Here is a 20,874-nt window from a genome sequence, read left to right as displayed (position 1 = left end):
ACACTTATTTATATAAACATTTCTTCCTTTGTATACTGCATGTGTTCTCCACCTGCCCACTTTTGTTTCATTTGTGGTTTTTAATTGTTTTTATTGTACACTTGGATCTCTCTAGCTATTGTATGTCAATAAAAGCCTTTTTTCACATGGACATTCTGCTGTTGTGTGCATCTTATCCTGTGTCTCTTTTCTCCCCTTTTTTTCATTTAATCTACTTGGCACAATGTTGCACCCAAGTTATCATATTCATGTCATATTTTCTGTGGTGCCCACCTATATACATATATAATGGCTAGTGATTCTGTTATGATTGGGTCACAGAGGAGAACAAGCAAAACAGAAGCCGCGGAGACACCATCACATGTTTCTCAACGCAAGCAATGACCAGCCAGGTCTTTCCCCGGGAAGGAACAACCACGGGAAGGGCAGTCTCCAATGAAGGAAACCACCTATGCCAAAACATGGTATCCATCCACAGACAGCTGTTTCGGGGTATTGCCCCTCATCAGTGTGGAGTAGGAAACTGGCTGGTAGGAGCAATGCCTAGTAAAAGACTGTGAAAATGAGGATGAATGAACTCATGGAGATCAACATCCAACACTGCGGAGACACCATCACGTGTTTCTCAACGCAGTGATTCTAGAGCACTACCCCCATCCCTTATGGGAAATATGCAAAACATGCAAAACAGAAGCCGCGGAGACACCATCACATGTTTCTCAACGCAAGCAATGACCAGCCAGGTCTTTCCCCGGGAAGGAACAACCACGGGAAGGGCAGTCTCCAATGAAGGAAACCACCTATGCCAAAACATGGTATCCATCCACAGACAGCTGTTTTGGGGTATTGCCCCTCATCAGTGTGGAGTAGGAAACTGGCTGGTAGGAGCAATGCCTAGTAAAAGACTGTGAAAATGAGGATGAATGAACTCATGGAGATCAACATCCAACACTGCGGAGACACCATCACGTGTTTCTCAACGCAGTGATTCTAGAGCACTACCCCCATCCCTTATGGAAAATATGCAAAACATGCAAAACAGAAGCCGCGGAGACACCATCACATGTTTCTCAACGCAAGCAATGACCAGCCAGGTCTTTCCCCGGGAAGGAACCACGGGAAGGGCAGTCTCCAATGAAGGAAACCACCTATGCCAAAACATGGTATCCATCCACAGACAGCTGTTTCGGGGTATTGCCCCTCATCAGTGTGGAGTAGGAAACTGGCTGGTAGGAGCAATGCCTAGTAAAAGACTGTGAAAATGAGGATGAATGAACTCATGGAGATCAACATCCAACACTGCGGAGACACCATCACGTGTTTCTCAACGCAGTGATTCTAGAGCACTGCCCCCATCTTCACAGTCTTTTACTAGGCATTGCTCCTACCAGCCAGTTTCCTACTCCACACTGATGAGGGGCAATACCCCAAAACAGCTGTCTGTGGATGGATACCATGTTTTGGCATAGGTGGTTTCCTTCATTGGAGACTGCCCTTCCCGTGGTTGTTCCTTCCCGGGGAAAGACCTGGCTGGTCATTGCTTGCATTAAGAAACATGTGATGGTGTCTCCGCGACTTCTGTTTTGCATGTTTTGCATATTTCCCATAAGGGATGGGGGCAGTGCTCTAGAATCACTGCGTTGAGAAACACGTGATGGTGTCTCCGCAGTGTTGGATGTTGATCTCCATGAGTTCATTCATCCTCATTTTCACCGAGGAGAACAAGACCAAGCTAAGTCACAGAAAACCAGAGAGGTTGGTAACTAAGTGGATTGCAGACCCCTGATCCTAACCACACAACTAGATGTAGCCATGGAGCGTACCTACGATGATTCTAGACGCCTCGCCACAGCCGGAAGACTGCCCCAGAACAGACAAGATGAAAACACAAACACAGATAGGAAAATAGGCTGAGCAAACGATGGGGCCCACACTAGCTAGAAAGGACAGGCAAGGAAAGATACTGTCTGCAATCACGCCAAAAAACCCTGCAAAAAATGTCCAACACTTCTGATAGCAAAAAACCCTGAAGTCACTAGACTTCACCCACTGTATCAGCACTCTGGCATATTATGAGAACAGAGCAAAAAGAGGCCAATGTAATAAGGGACAAAAAGCAAACTGGCACATACAGTGACATAAGAATGGAAATTCAGCACAGCCCCAGCCGGGGCTGGATAACCACACAAAAACTGAGTAGACCAAACCAAATCAAGTGTGAACAATAGCAGAGAACACTTAGCTTGAGAAGGCAGGAACTGAACTGGAAACTAGAACCTCAGGAGGCAGGAAAAAATCACCAGCATGGGAAGAGGGAGTCGGCTGTCTTAAATCCAGTCTGAGACTCCAGATGTCCAATCCTCATCCTCATTATCAGGTGGCAGGTCTCTGTTAATTAGATCAGCTTCATTACCTCCTGCCACCACCAGAGGGAGCCCAGAAAGAGAACTCACGACTCCTCTGTCAACACAACTAGCTCCTTCACAAGAAACCAGAGGCAGACCAGAAAATGAGTTCACAACAGAAGCCCCCCTCATAGAGTATGATGCAATCACCCCCCATAGAATATAATAAATATAATACAGCCCCCCATAGAATATAATGTAGCCCTGAATAGAATATAATACAGCCCACCTACCCATAGAATATAATGTAGCCCCCCATATTATATAACACAGCCTCCCCTTATATAATATATAATGTATAATGTACCCTCCCATGGTATATAACACAGCTACATAGCATATAGCACAGCCCACATAGTACATAGCAAAGTCGCATAATATATAACAGCCCCACATGGTATACAGCATAGCCCCACATGGTATACAGCACAGCACCACATGGTATATAGCACAGCACCATGGTATACAGCACAGCCCCGCATTGTATATAGCACAGCCCCACCTGGTATACAGCACAGCCTCACATGGTATACAGCACAGCACCACATGGTATATAGCACAGCCCCACAAGGTATATAGCACAGCACCATGGTATACAGCACAACCCAGCACAGCCCCACATGTTATACAGCACAACCCAGCACAGCTCCACATGGTATACAGCACAGTACAGCCCCACATGGTATACAGCACAGCCCCACATGGTATACAGCACAGCACCATGGTATACAGCACAGCCCCACATGGTATACAGCACAGCACCATGGTATACAGCACAGCCCCACATGGTATACAGCACAGCCCCACATGATATATAGCACAGCCCCACATGGTATACAGCACAGCCCCACATGATATACAGCCCCACATGGCATACAGCACAGCACCACATGGTATACAGCACAGCCCCACATGGTATACAGCACAGCCCCACATGGTATACAGCACAGCACCACATGGTATATAGCACAGTACCACACGGTATATAGCACAGCACCATGGTATACAGCAGAACCCTGCATTGTATATAGCACAGCCCCACCTGGTATACAGCACAGCCTCACATGGTATACTGCACAGCACCACATGGTATATAGCACAGCCCCACAAGGTATATAGCACAGCACCATGGTATACAGCACAGCCCAGCACAGCCCCACATGTTATACAGCACAACCCAGCACAGCCCCACATGGTACACAGCACAGTACAGCCCCACATGGTATACAACACAGCCCCACATGGTATACAGCACAGCACCATGGTATACAGCACAGCCCCACATGGTATACAGCACAGCCCCACATGATATACAGCACAGCCCCACATGGTATACAGCACAGCACCATGGTATACAGCACAGCCCCACATGGTATACAGCACAGCCCCACATGGTATACAGCACAGCCCCACATGGTATACAGCCCCACATGGCATACAGCACAGCACCACATGGTATACAGCACAGCCCCACATGGTATACAGCACAGCCCCACATGGTATACAGCACAGCCCCACATGGTATATAGCACAGCACCACATGGTATATAGCACAGCACCATGGTATACAGCACAGCCCCGCATTGTATATAGCACAGCCCCACCTGGTATACAGCACAGCCTCACATGGTATACAGCACCACATGGTATATAGCACAGCCCCACAAGGTATATAGCACAGCACCATGGTATACAGCACAGCCTAGCACAGCCCCACATGTTATACAGCACAACCCAGCACAGCCCCACATGGTATACAGCACAGTACAGCCCCACATGGTATACAGCACAGCCCCACATGGTATACAGCACAGCACCATGGTATACAGCACAGCCCCACATGGTATACAGTACAGCCCCACATGGTATATAGCACAGCCCCACATGGTATACAGCACAGCCCCACATGGTATACAGAACAGCCCCACATGGTATACAGCACAGCCCCACATGGCATACAGCACAGCACCATGGTATACAGCACAGCCCAGCACAGTCCCACATGGTATACAGCACAGCCCCACATGGTATACAGCATAGCACAGCCCCCCGAGAATGGCCCCATAATCCAGACAGTACTCACATTTGCATTAAAAAAACACGCTATCCTCACCTCTCCTTGTGCCCACGCTGCTCCCAGCTCCTGTCTCCTGCTCTCCCTGGTACACAGTGAGTGCACGATGACATCATCCCGCACCCGCTGTGTGTCAGAGGCAGGGCAGGGAATGATGGGAGAGAGAGCGTCAGCTGACGCTCTCTCCTCCATCATTGCTTTGAACTGTCTATGACGCCGGTACAGTTCAATGCGGCGGCGGGGAGAGTCAGCGCTGGGGGCAGGCGGGCCCCCCTGCCTCACAGGAGTCCCATAGCCCACAGCCCTGGTCAGCGTGTGCACCAGGGCCTGTGCAAAAGATTTAAAGGGCCGGTGGCCCATTTTGAAGCTCAGAGATGCCGGTCCAGCGGGCATCTGTCCGGGCCTGGCCTGGAGGAGCGTGACGAAGAAAACATCTGACTGCTCTCTAGAGCCTGTGATGGTGATGTTAGACTTGGCTCCTGATGAATGCCAGGTGCCACTCCAGGACAGACCAACGGAGGGGCAGCACCTGGACCCAGAGGACAGACTGGAGGGAGAAGCTGGCAGAGTTTGTATTAGAATGCAGCAGAGTTCGCATCAGAGTGCAGCAGACAAAGTTCGTATCAGAGTGCAGCAGAGTTTTTATCAAAGTGCAGCAGGCAGTGTTTGTATCAGAGTGCAACAGACAGGATTTGCACCAGAGTGCGGCAGGCAGGATTTGCACCAGAGTGCAGCCGGGACTGGTATGCAACCTTACACAACTTAGACTGCAAAACAGGAAGGTTGCTCAGGCACCTCCCCAGTGGGGAGGAAGCAATATATACAGCTCTGGCAAAAATTAAGAGACCACCGCACAGTTTTATAAAAATCAGCTTCTCTACATATCTGACAGCCATTCCATTCCAGTGTCAGTTGAATTCCAACCAGAGGACACCTCATTCTACTTAATGTGTTTCTGATTAGGTGATAACCTGAACCAAATCTTATTTAACGAAGGAAAGTATAAAAAAACCTGCTGTGGTGTTCACAATCCTCTTGCAATAGGACAAGCTGGATGGCAAAACAAGTGCTAGTAATATCCCAAAACTAATAGGAATGAAAAAATAACTTGTAACCATGCCAAAGGAGTTGAAAAGAAAAGTCTTGAGTGAGGAAAAGAAGGGCTCAATTCTGGCTTACTAGCAGAGGGATACAGTGAGCATCATGTTGCCTCCATCCTTAAAATTTCTATGACGGCAGTCCATTACAACAAGGTTAAGCTCCTAGAGGCAGGACTTAAGTCATGTAAAGGTAGAAAAAAAGCCTTTCATCAATGAAAAGCAAAGGAGAGCCAGGCTGAAGTTTGCCAAAGACCATAAGGATTGAACCATAGAGAACTGGAGTAACGTAATCCTCTCTGATGAGTCTAATTTTCAGTTTTGCTCAACACCTGATCGTCTAATGTTTAGATGGAGAATTGGAGAGGCATACAACAAGCCACAGTGTCTTGCACCCACTGTGAAATTAGGTGGAGGATCGGTGATGATCTGGGGATGCTTCAGCAAGGCTGGAATTGGGCAGGTTAATATTTGCGAAGGACGTATAAATCAAGCCACATACAAGGTTATCCAGGAAAACAGTTGATTCCTTCTGCTCAGGCAATGTTCCCCAACTCTGAGGACTGGTTTTTCCAGCAGGACAATGCGCCATGCCAAACAGCTAGGTCAATCAATGTGTGTATGAAAGACCACCACATCAAATCCCTGTCATGGACATCCAAATCTCCAGACCTGAACCCCATGGAAAACCTCTGGAATGTAATCAAGAGGAAGATGGATAGTCACAAGCCATCAAACAAAGAAAAACTGCTTACATTTTTGTACCAGGAGTGTCATAAGGTCACCCAAAAGCAGTTTGAAAGACTGGTGGAAAGCATACCAAGACGCATGAAAGCTGTGATTAAAAATCATGGTTAGTCCACAAAATATTGATTTCTGAACTCTTCCTGAGTTAAAACATTAGTATTGTTGTTTCTAAATGATTATGAACTTGTTTTCTTAGCATTATTTGAGGTCTGCAAGCACTGCATTTTTTTTGTTATTTTGAACATTTCTCATTTTCTGAAAATAAATAAAAAATTTAGTGCTAGGAAATTCGAAGACATGTTGTCAGTAGTTTATAGAATAAAAGAGCAATTTACATTTTACTCAAAAATATACCTATAAAGAGAAAAATCAGACAAAGTGAAAATTAGGCAGTGGTCTCTTAATTTTGCCAGAGCTGTACGTAATGTCCCATAGCTACTGGCTGGGGAGGAAATACTAAGTGCACCCGCGCGTGCCCTAAGGACATGGCTAGATGACCGTCTGGAAGCATGCAGAGCATGGGGAAGGGAAGAACTGTCCACAGCACGGGTGAGTGAAATGACACACCGGAGACCCTGCCTGTCAGAGCAGGACTCTGGCATGGTGCTAACACTGGCCCAGACCTGGGGCAGACATATAACCGATGCAGCTGCACTAGAGCTCAGAGATGAAGGGGGCTATTGCAGGGTGACTATTGATGAGGGCAATCTGGCCTGTTTCTCGAAACCTGAGGCTCCAGGGGGCCCATGGCCAGATTGTCCTCAACATGTGCGGCATGCCAGGCAGCGAGCGAGTCTGCAGTCTACAAGAGAAAATGGCAGTGGAACTTCAGGATCCCGTCCTCAGCTTCCAGTCTGGCGCTTTCTCAGTGACAGAGGCGTGCACTGCATGCTGACCTCATCAAGCTGCGCACTTGTATTTAATTTAGAACGTTGCCAGCGAAGAAAAAAGAAGCGGTGCTGCGGGGGAACGGAAAGAAAGGAAAGTGTTTTTTGTTTCCAGATGGGAGAAGACAATGATGAGGTAAGAGGAAGAGGCAGTTCGTATGATGCAGTGAGTAACCGGAGACAGAGAAGGGTTAACAGTTTTTACTAAACAATCTTTCACAGCAATACTCCTCGCAGGGAAGCAATGAAAAAGGCTAACAGAAGCATGAAAAATAAACAGTGCACTTATCGATTGAAGTTCTGGTAGGGGGAAGGCTGGAATATCTCCTGGCGACGTCGCAAATGGCACACAAAGTCTATGACTCTGTTACGCAGGAATAGCACTGTCGCCCAACAGTTCCGAAGGATTCGGTCCTCTTTGTCTTTACTGCGCTGTAACGTAGAAACAATCCTCTGGACGAATGTCCCAAGAATGGTGCCGGGCATGGGTCGCAAGCACGTGTACTACCCACAACAGTTCGCGGTCTCTCAGAGAAGTCTTTAGGCTGTGCCGACGGTATCCTAGCCGAAACAACAATGTCCAAGGTATTGGCTCTACAGAAGGCAACAACGTCTGCTCAACTCGTGTGTAGCTTGCCGAAGACCTTGTGTCACACAAGAAGCTTCATCACTTCATGTCATCCAGCACAAAAAAATTGTTTGTTGCACTGGAAATAAACCAAGATTTTCTTCATCAAGATCCTTGTCTGTGGCACACTAATGCACGTTACATTGATGCATCCTCAAAAGTGTCTGGATTGAAAATCGTGAATGATGCTGCCAAACGCTCCATTGCATTCATGAGTGCATTCAATTTGTCACTCAGCACTGAAGAAGACAAGAAACAGTTTATTCTCGTGTGTGGAGAAAAATCACCATGACTATCCTGAACCAAATAAAGCATGTTTCGCTAAAAAAAAGTGAAACCGTGAGACTACTGAAAAATTGTGCATTTACTTTGCTACAAGACATTTATTATAAATAATTGTTAGTTTTGTCATGATTGAGCCACCAGTAAAAAATGTTGCAACATAATGAAATTTTGTGTATGGTACAATCACACCAAAGGGATTTACTCCTGGGGTGAGACCTAAAAATTTGCACAAATTTTTTTTTGAGTGTCATCCTAGTGTGCATGAGGCTTCAAGGATCTCATTCACTTTGCTTGTATTGTAAAACCTTGCATATTTTCGGCATCAAAAACATAGTGTGTGCAAATAGCCTTAAAGTTAATTGGGGAGAGTCACAGACACTGAATAATTTATATTTATAGGGCAGCGGAAATTATAGCTAATGGGGGACAGAGTGCTGATTATTACTTTATATTTTGATTTTTTGCATGGCTAATAGCATGTTAATATTGGGGTCCATAAATATAGACATTAGCGCAGTGAGAAGGTGACGCATGTATGTATACAATATACCGGATTTTTCGGACTAAAATGTGGAGGAAAATGGGGTGTGCGTCTTATAGTCTGGATGTACTGGCTCTGGCGTCCTGATCTGTTGCCAGCAGCTGCTTTAAGCTTGTAAGCAGCAAAAGGTAGGGAGGTCATGTGCTGCTTGCAAGCTAAAAGGCAGCTGCTGGAATACTCACTGCTCTGCACGCCGGGACTGTGTGCGCAGACAGCAGTGAGTATTCATTGCTCTTCAGTAGCGCGCACGGTGTCAGCCGAAGCCTTTCTGCAGCTGCCAGCGGTCACGTGTCCCCGCTGCTAAAGAGAAATTAATATTTACCTCACTCCACCATAAAGCAGCTGCTGGCAACAGAGCAGGACGCTGTGAGGGAGTGCCAGAAAGGTAAGTTTAATGTTTTTTTTTTATTGTTTTCTGATGTGGCCATGCATACTAGGATGGATGGGGGCCAATCATACCAGGTTAGGGATGGGGCCCTGCATTCCAGGATATGGATGGGGCCAGGCATACTAGGATGAGATGGGGGCTATGCATACCAAGCTAGGGATGAGGGAGCCATTCCTACCAGGATAGGGATGAGGGGGCCATGCCTACCAGGTCAGAGATAAGGGGGAAATGCATACCAGGTTAGGGATGAGGGCCATGCATAACAGGATAGGGATAAGGGGGGCATGCACACCAGGATACGGATGAGGTGGCCATGCATACCAGGTTGGGGATGAGGGCCATGCATACCAGGATAGGGATAAGGGGGTGTGTATCAAGATGGGGATGAGGGGATATAAAGTACAGAATTGACCGCAATTTTTGCGTCAATTTTTTTCCCCATTTTCCTCCTCTAAAACCTAGATGCGTCTTATGGTCCGCTGTGTCTTATGGTCCAAAAAATACGTTATGTGACATTGTTATTTTTAGGGTTGATCATCGCAACAAGACGAGTCGTGGTTGGAAGATGTCGACATGAAGGTCTGACAAGAAGGAGAAGAAATGGCAAAAAATTACTAAATAGACGAGATGTCAGCGGGAAGTACCTGGATGTACATATTAAGATGGGGTCACACTAAAGGACGAGAAATACAGTCCGTATTTTACATGCGTAATACGGAGAAATGTCCCCTAAATAGTGATCTGTATGTCATCCGTAGTCAAGGTGTGGTCGCGTATTTTGCGCATGTAAGCATGCGTATGGCATCCGAATGTCGAGATTTTCTCGCAGGCTTGCAAAATGGACATATAATGGATCCCTATGACAGGTTAAAACCCAAACGGAAGAATAGATATATACACATAGAATACACACATATATATATATATACACATACACATGTCATTGAGACACACATATATATATATATATATATATATTTATATTTACATTTCATAGAGTTCTACATAGCAGAATAGCTAATTCATTTGCCGGCTTCTGTAAAATCATTCCCACACCCGACCTGCCTCCAGTCTGATCTTGCACCCCTCCCATTGGCCTTGCAGGTGGCCGCAATCAGCTCTACCTGCCCATACATTGTAGGCTTAGCCTGGTAGTGACATGTTTGTCCAAAATTGTAGGCTGGTGGCCCAGAAGTGGCTTATGTACGGTAGAGCAGGGACCCATCAGGGGAGGTCACCTTGCCGTGGTTGATGGGCTTACATGAATTGGCCAATTTGTGCACTAAGGCCGGGGTCACACTAACCGGTGCAAAATACGGTCCATAGTTTACGGGCGTAATACGGATGAATGACCTCTAAATAGTGCTCCGTAGGTCATCCTTAAGCAAGGTGCGGTCGCGTATTTTGCGCATGTGAGCATCCGTATGTAATCCGTATGGCATCCGTATGCAATCCGTATGGCGAGATTTTCTCGCAGCCTTGCAAAATGGACATTTAATGGTTTTGAGGCCTGCAAACCATTTAAATCATTAGCCTGCACCCTATTTATTGGCTCAGGAACAGGTGGCTGCCTCCATTCTGTCCATTTGTGACCTTGCCTTCACTAGGTGTGTTGGTGTTGTATGTGCAACATGGCAGAGGGTCTGAGTTTCAATACAACTGAGCAGGTTCTCTTCAACTGATAGTGGATCCGCGGAGGAGGAGACGCATGTGGGTACATCCACTTTTGAGGCAACGACTCACAAGAGGTTATTTTCACCGCCTCTATTCTTCTATGCGGGAGCATCCTGTTAAATTTTATCAATACTGTCGCATGAGCATTGCCACATTTGATCTACTCTTGGAGACAGTGCGCCCTGGGATAATCTTTCAGGACACAAGGATGCGCAAAGCTATATCTGCAGAGGAGCGACTTCTACTCACATTACGGTATGTACTACAAAACCACATTCTCTACGTTCATAATGTGTTGGCCAATGTATGTAGTTTTGGCTTATTGGACTAAGTTTAATGCCCTCATCTTATTCCACATATGTTTAAACTTACAGACCAGAATGTTAGGTCTAATATGTGCTGAATGTCACTTACTCATTGTGCAACCAAATATGTGTGTGCTAGTCTATCTCAATTCCTACCAAGTTTGGTCGGCATGTAAATGATTTTTTTTTCCTTTCTGCATTCTAAAATTATCCATTTCTGTCGTTCTTCAGCTTCCTGTCCACTGGCCTGTCTTATGCCGCCCTCCACCATGAGTTTCTCATTGGAAGATCTACCATTTCTGGCATAGTCAGGTCAACATGTATAGAAATCTGGACAAGACTCCATCAAGTCATCATGCCCGAGCCCAGAATGGAAGACTGGTTGAGGATATCAAGAGACTTTGAGAAGGAATGCCAGTTTCCAAATTGTATTGGGGCCCTTGATGGAAAACATATCCGGGTGCGTAAGCCACCGAACTCTGGCTCCCAATTCTTCAATTATAAACAATACTTTTCTGTTGTATTGTTGGCTCTGGCAGACCCTCAATACAAGTTTATAATTGTTGACATTGGGGCCTATGGAAGAACGGGAGACTCTAGAGTCTTCAATACTTCCATAATGGCTCGGCGGCTACGCACCAACCAGTTGGATCTACCAACACCACGCCAGCTACCAGGTTCCACTGAAGAATCTGTCCCTTATGTCCTTGTGACAGATGAGGCATTTCAGTTAGCACGCAATGTCATGAGGCCATATCCCCGCCGCAACCTTGACCACAGGCGCAGAATTTTTAACTTGCGCCTATCACGTGCCAGGCGACTGGTGGAGTGTTCCTTTGGCACTCTTTGTGCCAAATGGCGGGTACTCCAGTCTGCCATTCAGCTGAGTGAACAAAATGTTAATGAAGTTGTTAAAGCGTGTGTGGTTCTTCATAACTTCACCAGGACACATGATTGTTCCTCCTCTGCTGGTGTTGTGCGTAGGCCGGACAATGTGGGTAGGGAGAGACCACCTATCTACCCTCAACGTAGACCGCTCTCTGGGCTGAAAGTGCGTGATATTTTCACAAATTACTTTATCTCACCTGAGGGGGAAACTTCTTGGCAAGAGCATGCTGTGTCAATGTTCTAATTTTGGTTTTTCTGTGTGTCTAAATATATATATTTATACCCTTTCGGATTCTATGACTGTTTCATTGCATTGGTAAGCGTATGTTAGTATGCTTACAATGTTTTAGAGAAATCACACAGATACGTAAAGTGTAGTAGACAAATTTTTACTTTTGCCTTTTTTTTTTTTTTTTTTTTTTTTAAAGGCAAACATAATATTGCCATATGCAAACTATGGCAATGGGCCAAATTGCCCTTTTTGCATAATAAAACTTTTTTGAAAAGTAACATTTTCAAACAAACGAAAAAAACCCAATATGCAATATCAACATTGCTACATGAGAAAATTTCCCTACAAAGGAAAAAAGAGGTAGTCTCCAGCCCTAAAATTATTGCTAACAGATAACACTCACATTTCTTCAGAATGTTTTCCAATCATATTAATATTCCACCATGACAGGCAAGGCTACCTTACGCCTTTCAGACAGATATGACATGTCTGTACAAAAGAGAATATTTCACCGCGCTATACTGTAAAGTGAAAGGATGGCAATACACTACTCACTATCTAATGCCTAGGAAAAGCATGCTGGCCTTAGTGAAGTAGTCACCTTTTTAGCCAGCTATGTATAGGAACAAATCAAGGCGAACAGCCTTAATAACATCACGCTCTCTCTATGTCTTAACAAGTGAGTAGTGTATTTTCATCCTTTCACTTGACCAGTATAGCATGGTTAAATATTCTGTGTTCTACACACATGTAATATCTGTCTGAGAGGCGTAAGGTAGCCTTGCCTGTCATGGTGGATTATTAATGTGATTAGAAAACATTCTGCAAATATGTGACTTTTCACATTTTTAACAAAATTTGGTGAAGGAAACCACCTGTTTTTTCCTTTTGATTGGTATTTGTAGCATCAATCAAACCGCAATGGACATCTCCTGGCATCAGACTGATTGTGTAAAGAGAATTATAAATTCTCATACGTTGGGGAAGGAGAACGCGGAAGAGCAGCCTGTGGTTGCTGCTGGCTACTGTGCCCAACATCACCCTGTGTGGGGCCATACTGATGCCCATGATGTTGGAAGTGTCCTGCCTCCTGTGAATGTTGGGGGTACTGGCCAGAGTAATAATGGGGAGGGGCATCTTGTTGGCTGTGGTAGGCACGTGTCTCATACCCCCCAACATAGCCATATCATCCCCAACCAGGTTGGGACCAGCCTCCAACACTGGGTGGTAACAAGTGGCCATATTGGTGGGGTTGGCTAGAGGCAGACATTTGTGGCTGCTGTATTGAAGGTTGGGTAGTGGGAGTAAGGGGGTGAGGTGTAGGCCCACGTATTTGAGGATCCTCAGATCCTGCTTGAGCATGCATTTGTGGGGGGTGCCTAAGGCGCATGAGATTTCTTGGGGAAAGCTGCCACCTCTCAATATATTCAAATAATTCATAGGGCGTATTGGGGTATGTGCACGCATCAAGCAGGATCTGAAAACATCCTCTAATACGGAGCCTGACCTCACGGGAAAGGGCACGGAGATAATTGGCCAGTCTGCGTGAATATGCCTCCTCCCCATCATCACTATTTACTCTGACTAAATAATTTAGGACCCCAGTGTCCACATTAGTGCGGGTATCAGTGGCAGGTATTTGCCGCCTTCGGCTTCTTCCTCGCCGGGATGTGACAGCAGGCTGTGGGGAGCCCCGGATGTGGCCAGTTGGGCTGCTGCTGATGTCGCCCTGCTCTTCTGCTCTTGCTGATGCTGCAGCAGCACCAGATGGTCCTGGTGGTGGGCTTTGGGGCGCAGGCAATGGCACATCCTGACTCGAATCTTCACCCCTGCTCCTAGTAGGGGGAGAAGATGGGCCAGCCACCTCTTCCCCTGCAGACCCAGGATCGATGATGGGGTCTGTTTCCAAGTCAGTTCCTCTGTCCGTAAGGTTGGACTGAGTTCTGTTATGAAATAGAACAGAGCCAAAACTAAATACATATTTTTGGCCCTGTAAAGTATCTGTGTAATGTGTTGTGAGGTATCTACTTACGGTCTGAGATCCAGAATTGGGGTGAGGAAGGAGAGGCGGTCATAGTATATGTACTTTCTTTTCACATAGCCCGCATCCCCACTCCTGGACCACTGCTGACGTTCCCGGCGGTATTGGTCCCGGATGCTTCGCCAGCGTCTCATGACATCTTCCACTGCAATGTGACAGGAAATATTGTCAAATTCACATATTTGATAGATCAGATTTGCTACCAGTAGTCTAGGCATGGGGCCTTCTGGGGTGTGCTTTCTACCCATGGTGGCATATGTAATTGGGGCATACAGGCCAGATACACAGGGTCACATTATCTACACTTAAAATAACTTGTTTGGCTAGGAGGATGAGGAGCTTGTGGCCTGGCCCAAATTATGGCAGTGTCAAACCACGTGTCACATCAAAATCTAACAGCCTCATGAGGAAAAAAGTTCAAGCACAGGAAGGGGGGTGCTGAATCTATATTCATTTTTTGTTCTGCATTAATTTTAATCATTTTTTGGCTTGTACTTACTAATTTTCTGCTGCTCCTCACGTGGCCGATCACCAAAATCATGGAACATCTGCCTACATATGCGCCTCCATGACGCCTCCTTTCTTGCCCGGTTGGCATAATGGGCATCACGATGGTCCCATAGTTCGGGCCGCTCCTGCACCAGGACAATTAGCATTTCCACATTAATATAAGTGGACGCCATGATGCTGCTGTACTCCGTGGAGGCATACTTCCTGGATATCTGGAGCGCTTTTTGAGCTCATTTGCATGTCTCAGCTTCCTGAAGATGGATTGGGCCCTTTCCTGGCAGCAGCCAAAAGACCTGCGTATTTCTTGCAGGTCACACGTGTGGTCCGTGTGTAACCCGTATTTTTTGCGCACCCATAGACTTGCATTGGCGTACTACAGCCGTAGTACGCTGACAATCGCAGCATGCTGCGATTGGCACGGACCGTAGAATACAGATGAGAAATATACAGCTGGTGCGAGGTACCCCATAGAGAATCATTTGTCCGTGTCTAATGCGTGCTTTTTACGCCTCTCACTCGTCCGTATTCCTCTCTAGTGTGACCCCGGCCTTAGAACCTTAATTTTCATCTTACTGTAAGTAAAAAAAATTTTTTTTGAAAAAAATTGAAGGTTTTAATGTTTTTCTGTGTCTTCACATTGCCTAGATTCATGTACATGTGCTGCTGTATTCTTTTTCTCTCTCTGTATGTATATATATATATATATATACACACACACACACATCATGTCATCGAGACATATATATATATATATACACACATTTCAAAGCGTTCTACATAGCAGAATAGCCGCTAATTCAATTGCCAGCTTCTGTAAAATCATTCCCAAACCCGACATGAAACGACACATCGTTTACATTCAGTAAACCATTTCATTTCATGTATTTTTTTATATGTCCCTGACTAATAATTAAATTAGGGTTTGTGTGTACAATTTGGGACGTCTAGGTGTAAAGCGTCCGTGTGTAAAGCGTTTTTTTTGCGCACACATAGACTTGCATTGGCATATTGTGGGCGGAATACGCTGACAATCGCAGCATGCGGACCATAAAATACGCGCGAGAAATATACGGCTGATGGGAGCTGCCCCACAGAGATTCATTGGTCCGTGTGCAATGTGTGGTTTTTACACCTCTCACTCGTCCGTATTTCTCTCTAGTGTGACACCGGCCTTATTTAGAAAATCCCTTAGGCCACATTCTCTCATTTGTATGAAATGTCTGTGTGCTGCCAGATTTGTATCGGACGGCACACAGACTCTTATAGTTTTATAGGTCCATTCACACATCTGTGAAAATCTCGGATCTGAGAATGAGATCTGTGAGTGTCAGAGAATGTCCTGTTCTGATCCAATTTTGAGGCTCAGACTAGGACATGATCAATGCATCTGCAAAAGCAGGCAGCACAACGACACTGCATACAGATACAGGAATGTAGCCTTATTATGTATAGCACAATCCGTTTTGCGGCTCAGACTCATACACTAAAGTGCATGAAAATGAATATGAAATGGATGAAAGACAGACTTTGTACATCAATGGTTTTTTTTTGTTAAAACTAAAAGATAACCTCATATATGTAAAAATTATTTGTTTCATGTTAAAGGTGTCTATAGCCTTTATACACTGCTCAAAAAATATAAGGAACACTTAAACAACAAAATATAACTCCAAGTAAATCAAACTTCTGTGAAATCAAACTGTCCAGTTAGGAAGCAACACTGTTTGACAATCAATTTCACATGCTGTTGTGCAAATGGAATAGACAACAGATGGAAATTATTGGCAATTATCAAGACACCCTCAATAAAGGAGTGGTTCTGCAGGTGGGGACTACAGACCACATCTCAGTACCAATGCTTTCTGGCTGAAGTTTTGGTTACTTTTGAATGTTGGTTGTTCTTTCACACTCGTGGTAGCATGACACGGACTCTACAACCAACACAAGTGGCTCAGGTAGTGCAGCTCATCCTGGATGGCACATCAATGCGAGCTGTGGCAGGAAGGTTAGCTGTGTCTGTCAGTGTGGTGTCCAGAGGCTGGAGGCTCTGTCAGGAGACAGGCCAGTACACCAGGAGATGTGGAGGGGGCCGTAGGAGGGCAACAACCCAGCAGCAGGACCGCTACCTCAGCCATTGTGCAAGGAGGAACAGGACGAGCACTGCCAGAGCCCTGCAAAATGACCTCCAGCAGGCCACAAATGTGCATGTGTTTGCGCAAATGGTTAGAAACCGACTCCATCAGGATGGTCTGAGTGCCCAAAAATTTAAGGAAACTGGTGTTCACAAACGATCTCCATCAAACCTCACTGAGCTCTAGCTGTTTGCCAAGGAAGAATGGGCAAGAATTTCAGTCTCTTGATGTACAAAACTGATAGACATACCCCAAGCGACTTGCAGCTGTAATCGCAGCAAAAGTTGGCGCAACAAAGTATTAAGAAAAAGGGGCCGAATAATATTGCACGCCCCACTTTTTTCAGTTTTTGAATTTCCACAAAAATTTAAAATAACCAATTAATTTCGTTAAACTTCACAATTGTGTTCCACTTGATGTTGATTCTTCACCAAAAATTTACATTTGGTATCTTTATCCTTGAAGCATGATATGTGGGAAAAGGTTGAAAAGTTCCAGGGAGCCGAATACTTTCGCAACGCACTGTATAAACTTAATATGTGTTTCTGTGTGTATATACTGTACCTTATATATGTCCTTAACAAAAGTGTTGAAGTCAATATTTGAGGTACTATGACAAGATATTGAATACAGAAAGTATGCCCCCAATAAATACTGGACCCATCACAAGGTTCAATAAAGTTAAATAGCTCCGATAGATACATATATATGTCCTTGTACACACTATGTTTGTATGCTGTATATACATGATATAGTGTATGATTCTATATGTATAAAATATATATGTGTGTACATGTATAGTATATCTGTGTATATGTGCTGCATATATAGTTCTGTAATTCTAGTGTCGCCATAATAGGGATCAGCAGTTAATTTCTAATGCCTGTGTCTTCCATTAGGGCCTGTTCATTGTCTTTCTTTACTGCGCCCAGTGGGTTCTGCCTGAATCCCCTATAGAACCATAAATTGCAATGACAGGAATGGAGCTCAAATCATATCCACGTGATGTGGTTTTTTTTTCTGAAAGTGTTCATCTGTTCCAACAGCCAAAGAAAAGTGGACACTTTTAGACAAAAAAAACACAGACTCTAAGGGTATGTGCACATGATCAGTTGAACGTTGCCTACTTGTGCAGTGTCCAGATGTTACAGCATAGTGGATTTCAAGAAATCTCATGCCCACTATGCGTGCACAGACGCCTGCATCTCACCCACTGAGATGGACATATGGCGCATCTCCCTAGACCGCAGCATGTCTATTTATCTTGGGTGACACGCAATAAATCTCACCTGTACAATGTATTGGAAGCAGTGAATCTGCACGGTTCAGTTATCAGAGGATTCACCTGCGTTCAATAGCCTGCAGCGCGCGGACATGTGCTGCATCCAAAGCGCTGCCAATTCCTGACCGTGTGCACCTGGCCTAAGGAAATAAATCAGTCAATTTCAGAAAAAAAACCAAATTCATTTGACCTCTGCTTGTGTCAGTGCCGTCTGTGACCCCGTTGGGGATTTAGTTGAAACCTATTTTAGGGTGATTCAGGCAGAGCCGCCGGTTGCCTTGCAGAAGCGCAGTGTTAACAGGGCCTAATGTACTACTGTATGGAATAGTGCCGTCTACTATACTATTCTGTGCTCTCTTAGTGCAGCAGCCAGACATGGACACTGTCCAGAAGACACTTTTTTTTATAAATCTGTTGCCCTCGTCTTTCAGCATTTCTTTTTTTTTTTCAATTTGTTTATTAACCATAAAACAACATATACACATATGTATATAGCCAAGTAGAACACATGCACATATCCAAACAACTATAAAGGAACAGATTAGATTCTTGATGCAACTTTTGGTTTTATAAGTCCATGTATTGCTGTAAGGATAATAAACCAAGTCAACAGATGAGCAGAATATTTTGTCTTTATAACCACTTGGCGACATACGGCAAATCTCGAAATGACACTACACCTCTAATTAAACTACAACTACTATGAACACACTGCCAAGCACAATTATGTATTATTAATAACCATTTGATGCCATAGGATAACCCAAGGAATTATAATCATAATATTTATGGTGGTACCGAACCACTATGTACTAGAATGGTGAGATGAGAGGAGTTCCATCTATCCCAAATTCTGTCAAATTTCCCTACATAGCCCCAGTTCTGATACAATGTTTGCTCATACGATATAACAGAATTTACCAATTCAATCCAGACTGAGAGAAGGATATACACCACCCATCCAATGTAATGCTGTCTCCCGTAAGAAAATTTTATCATAGTGTCCCCACATCTCTCCGTCCAACACCCCAAACAGACCAGTGGGTTAAGGGAAACCGGGATTTGTACTAAGGAAGTCAACAGCGATGTTACCTCGTTCCAGTAGGAGAGGATAATAGGGCAACTGCACACCATGTGAGCAAAATCTGACTCCGCCGAGTGACATCTCAAACATTCCGAAGGCTGGAGTCGACACATTTTGAAGAGTCGTGATGGGGTTAAATATGACTGGTGTATCATATATAATTGAATCATTCTATTATTGATTGACGGAGATACACCAATCGAAGACTCAAGAACCTCTTCCCAATCCTCATTCTGAGCATCAGGAATAAGACCCTCCCACCTCCTCCTGATTGCCACCACAGCAGAGCCAGACCCCAAACACAGCATATAAGTGTATAGAGCAGAAATGAGACCCTGGGGCCCCTGCGACTTAAGGATTCCTATTAAAGGGAAAGATGAAATAGTTTGGATCTCACCCACAGAGCGTAAATGTGACTGGAAAGCTGATCTAAGCTGAAGGTATCGAAAAAATTGGGACCTCGGGATGTTGTTTTTAGATTGAATTTGTTTGAAGGACATTAGGACACTATTTACATATAAATCCTTGACCGAGGAAACACCATGCGAAATCCAGAACTCAGCGGATGGGTGGTTCAACAGCACCGGGAAATATGCATTGTTCCATAATGGCATTTCAGCCACGATATACCCAAAATGGACCACCTTTTTTTTTGTTTGTTTTTTTTTGTTTTTGTTTTTGGTCTGGCAATTTTATTAACTGATGGACAAGTCTGGAAAACTACAGACGACCACCACGGCGACCGCCCTTTCTGTGGGTGCTGTCTGATGGGATGGGCGTCACATCCTCGATGCGGCCAATTTTCATGCCAGAACGAGCCAAAGCTCTGAGGGCAGACTGGGCACCAGGTCCAGGGGTTTTGGTTCTGTTGCCTCCGGTGGCTCGTAGCTTGATGTGAAGAGCGGTGATGCCGAGCTCCTTGCACCTCTGGGTGACATCTTGAGCAGCCAACATAGCGGCGTAAGGAGAGGACTCGTCTCTGTCGGCTTTCACCTTCATCCCACCAGTCACACGGCAGATTGTTTCCTTGCCAGACAGATCAATCACGTGTACAAAGGTGTCGTTGAAAGAGGCAAAGATGTGGCAGACTCCAAACACGTTTTATCCTTCAGCCACTTGTGGCCCCAGGCTGATCACCTGCTCTTCCTTCTTTTCCTTACCCTTACGTGGAGCCATTTTGCTACGTCTTCTCGAGGAGCCGCTACAGGAAAGAGAATGGACCACCTTTTTAATTTGCCTCCAAACTGACCTCGCTAATCAGAGTAAAGGTATTAACCGAGGGATGCCAGGTTTATTTGTTTCTAAAAAACCCAGCGGGCAGTCAATTCTTGCAGCGTGAGTCAAATTACTTTCAGAGTTAAGGGGGCTTTACACATAGGGATATCGCTAGCAATATCGCTAACGCGTCACCGATTTTGTGACGCAGCAGCGATATTGCTAATGATATCGCTACATGTGATACTTACCTCCGACCGGCTCCCTCGCTGGTTATCGGTGATCGCGCGAGATCGGCCTGATCCATTTCTCGTCGTCGGCTTCCTGCTGGCGCTGACAAGCGAGCCATGGACGCAGACGGAAGACGGACACCCTCGCCGCGTCTGAAAGGTAAGAGCGACCGCCGAGCATCGCTGCGTCGCTAGTGAGATCTGCCTGTTTGGCAGCTCACTAGCGACC

At 45.2% G+C, this 20,874-nt stretch overlaps 1 pseudogene; it reads right to left on the bottom strand.

Annotated features, from left to right (window-relative positions):
• Positions 1 to 19,866: 19,866 nt before the first annotated feature.
• LOC141046787 (small ribosomal subunit protein uS11-like) lies at positions 19,867 to 20,404 on the bottom strand (annotated as a pseudogene).
• Between the last annotated feature and the right edge of the window lie 470 nt (positions 20,405 to 20,874).

This window comes from Dendrobates tinctorius, unplaced genomic scaffold (assembly GCF_039654945.1).
Source record: "Dendrobates tinctorius isolate UK_male_01 unplaced genomic scaffold, ASM3965494v1 ptg000120l, whole genome shotgun sequence".
Classification (NCBI taxonomy): Eukaryota; Metazoa; Chordata; class Amphibia; order Anura; family Dendrobatidae; genus Dendrobates; species Dendrobates tinctorius.
Note: the sequence above shows the minus strand (reverse complement) of the source record. Positions and strands in the feature narration are given on the sequence as shown.